General features: G+C 44.5%; 1 non-coding gene across 1 annotated transcript; it reads left to right on the forward strand.

Moving 5' to 3' along the window:
• Positions 1-326: 326 nt before the first annotated feature.
• On the forward strand, positions 327-433 carry LOC132000437 (U6 spliceosomal RNA). The gene has a single exon (XR_009399309.1). It is a non-coding gene; the product is annotated as a U6 spliceosomal RNA (small nuclear RNA).
• The last annotated feature ends 2,937 nt before the right edge of the window (positions 434-3,370 follow it).

Here is a 3,370-nt window from a genome sequence, read left to right on the forward strand (position 1 = left end):
GAGAACTTGATTTTTAAAATACAATTAGAGGGGCACCTAAGTAGCTCAGTCGGGTAAGCGTCTGCCTTTGGCTCAGGTCATGATCCTGGGGTCTTGGGATCGAACCCCAAGTTGGGCACAATGCTTGGTAGGGAGTCTGCTTCTCCCTCTGCCCCATACTCTACTTGTGCTCTCTCTCTCTGAAATAATGAATGAAATCTTTAAAAAAATACAATACAGTGGGAGATTTAAAAATAACGTCCCTATGAATCTTTGTTTTTCCAAAATTGGATGTGATGATCCTAGAATTCTTGTGGAAGAGGAAATGTTTAAAATAGCTATGAAAAGTGCCCACTTTGACAGCACATAAACTAAAATTGGAACCATACCAAGAAGATGAGTGTGGACCCTGAGTGCAGATGACATGCAAGTTTGTGAAGCGTTTCCTATTTTTTGAAAAACAAACAAACAAACAAAAAGTAAATAAAATAGGTAAGAAAAATCATATAAAGGAAGATGACTGAGGAATTTACCATATGAGAGGTGACATAAGTTCCCCAAGAAAGCTACTGAAACTAAAGGCTTGGAGCACAGGAGGGTCCATGGGACGGCTCAGCCAGGGGACTACTATGCCAGAACAGAGACAATTCTGAGCTCTCAGCTGCTGGAGAAGGGATATAGGGTCAGTGGCTAGAATGTTATCTCTGCCTCTACTGGGAGGGAGTCCAGAGCAGAACAGGCCCCGCCAGAGGCTCTGGTTGGTGCTGAAGCCAGCAACAGAAATTTCAGCACAACATGGCTCACACTCTCTCTCAAGTGTTGGGGAGCATGCAGAGAAAGGAGAGGATGCAAACTAACTGGACAATGTTCAGATACTCATTTAATAAACAGAATCCTGCAGGCAAAGCATTGGGGGGGTCACTTCTGCTAAGCAATGATATAGTTTTTCTCTGGCAACAGCTGCTACAGAAGCTATTTTCCTTTAGGAGACTATGTAAATGTTCACGGCTCAGATTTAAAGGGGTTTGGAACTGACTGTGTCCTCTCAGAACCCAACGCATGGCCCAAACACATTTCTCAGATGCATCCAGAAAAACCGGAGGGAGTACTACCTGTCATCTAGGACCTATATCCCATCCCTATCCTGTACTCCTAAACCATGTGTGTGTATGTGAATGAAATCTGTGTAAATGAACTACTACCTATACATACATGTAGTGTGTATATGTGTACATACACGCACATACACATATACATATGAATAAAGATTTTCAACAATTGTTTCCTCAGGGCACTGGGTAAGCGTGGAAAAGAATGCAATTGTGGTGCTGGCCTTGGAGGAGAGCACACTGTTGTTAGAGACAGTGGATTTGGGAACTGACATGTGAGTGGTTTCCTCTAGGTTCCTACCCCTAAGTGGAGCAACCAAACACAGTTGTTGGAAGGACTCCACAAAATCTCTACCTAATCTCACTTTCTTCTATGATTAATAAGAGGAGAAGTTGACACCAGAAGCCCCAGAAAAAAACACCCCCAGGGGATTGAAGTCTCCTTAGACTTGGTGGAAAAACATAGATAGTATTTGGGCCTGTAGAATCTCCAAATCTGGCAAAAATGAGCCAGTGTTTTAGAGGATGGTGTGGGGAGAGAAGAACCAGGAGGGAAGGCTACAAGAAAGGCTTTTTACTGTACTGTGTGTCTAGAAGTAAATCTGCCTTCAAAGATCTGATTCTAAGAGAGAAAGGTATAAGCAAATAGTTCATGTGATTGTTGCTCTAGCAGTAGAAACACAGGGTGAAAACACTCATAAGAAAGATGCCTCAGCCAGGAATGGTTCCTGGAGGAAGCAGTGTCTGAGTCTTAACAAGGATGGAAGAGAGTTAGTTGAGCACTGGGTTCGGGGTGGTAAAGTCTCTCCAGCAGCAGGAAGGGCAACCTGTGCAGGGCAGAGCATATTTAGGGGGAAAAGGAAGTTCATTATGGCTGTAGCACCATGTTGGAGCACAAGTGGCCAAAGTTGATGCTGAAGACAGATGCAAAGGCCTCTAAACTATGTTAAAAGAGAACAGATTTTATCGTGGGGTAGTGAACTCCTGTTCTCCTCTTATGGCTGGCCTGAAAGAAAAAAAAAGGGAAATAAAAACAGACACAGATATAACTTCAACAAGATATAGAACAAGTAAACTGAGAAAAAGAATATTCCAGAGATTGACCTGTAGAAGAAGGAAAGCAAGGCCGAGAAAAATAGATACAGCAGCACACAATGTGGGGAAGGACGGTGGGTGGGGTGGGAGGAGCAACAACATGAACAAAGAGTGAGAGAGGAGAGGTAGGGGACAGCAGGGAGCCCCAAGAAGCTGGCAACATGCGCACATTCACACCCTGCTCTGACCTTGTGGGTTGGCTTTCTTGCCACTGCACACTCTGTCTCAGCTCCCAGCTCCAAGGAAGGGGAGAGAGAGGTCTGGTCCCCAAGGCTTCTGGTTTGGAAAAGGGGTAGTAGAGCAAAGGCCAAGTTATAAAGGATTGACAAAATTGGCCAGAGATGGAAAAGTGAGAGAAAATTTTGTCCCAGGAGGAGGAGGGGACCAAGCAAGAGTGGTCTTCAGCAGCTGAACTCATACAATAGGAGAAAAAAATGAAAGGAAGAAAAAGTCATGGGAAATAAGTCTTGTCAGAGAAATGCCCAGTGACCATGGCGAGGTGTGGGTTTTAGAGTTGAGTCAGAGGAGGGACCTCCAGGAATCGAGTCTTGCTATTAGACCAGCTGTGTGACACTGGACAAGTTACTTAAAATCTGTTCCTCAGTTTCCTCAACAGTAAAATGAGAATGAAATCATAGATAGTACCTACGTCATAGGGATACTGGGTGGTTAAAGTGAGTTCAATCCGTGGAATGCTTAGTGAGGTGTTACACTGCTGTGGAGGTTAGCTGTTATTCTTCCTCTACTTGAGTCTACCTAGTCCCTTTCAGTGATAGCACCTGCAGGTACACTATGTGATGTCCTCCACTTTCAAAGACCAACCCCACTCAGGCTTTTTTTATCTATTGTATAGAAGAGGTGTGGAAATGTACAACGAGCAGAGAAGGGTATCACTATGGGTTTATGGGGTCCTTGTACTGGGTATTTGAGAGGAAGAGACCACCTACTACCTGCTTGGAAGGCTGCCCTGCAGGTTGAGCCCTGCAGGAGAGCCCAATACTCTCAGAGAGTATGTCCCCTGGCTGTAGGCATCACATCACTTCTAGCACTCACTTGGATCTTGTTTTCAGGGTTGATCTGATGGCCAGCTATTAATAGAAAAATGTATTTGGAGTCTCTTCGTACCCCGTCAAGCTGCCTCTTTCTTCCTCTCAGGTATCCAGGGAAGCTTGTTTATTTCTCTCCCT

The sequence above is a fragment of the Mustela nigripes genome, chromosome 13 (genome assembly GCF_022355385.1).
Source record: "Mustela nigripes isolate SB6536 chromosome 13, MUSNIG.SB6536, whole genome shotgun sequence".
NCBI lineage: Eukaryota > Metazoa > Chordata > Mammalia > Carnivora > Mustelidae > Mustela > Mustela nigripes.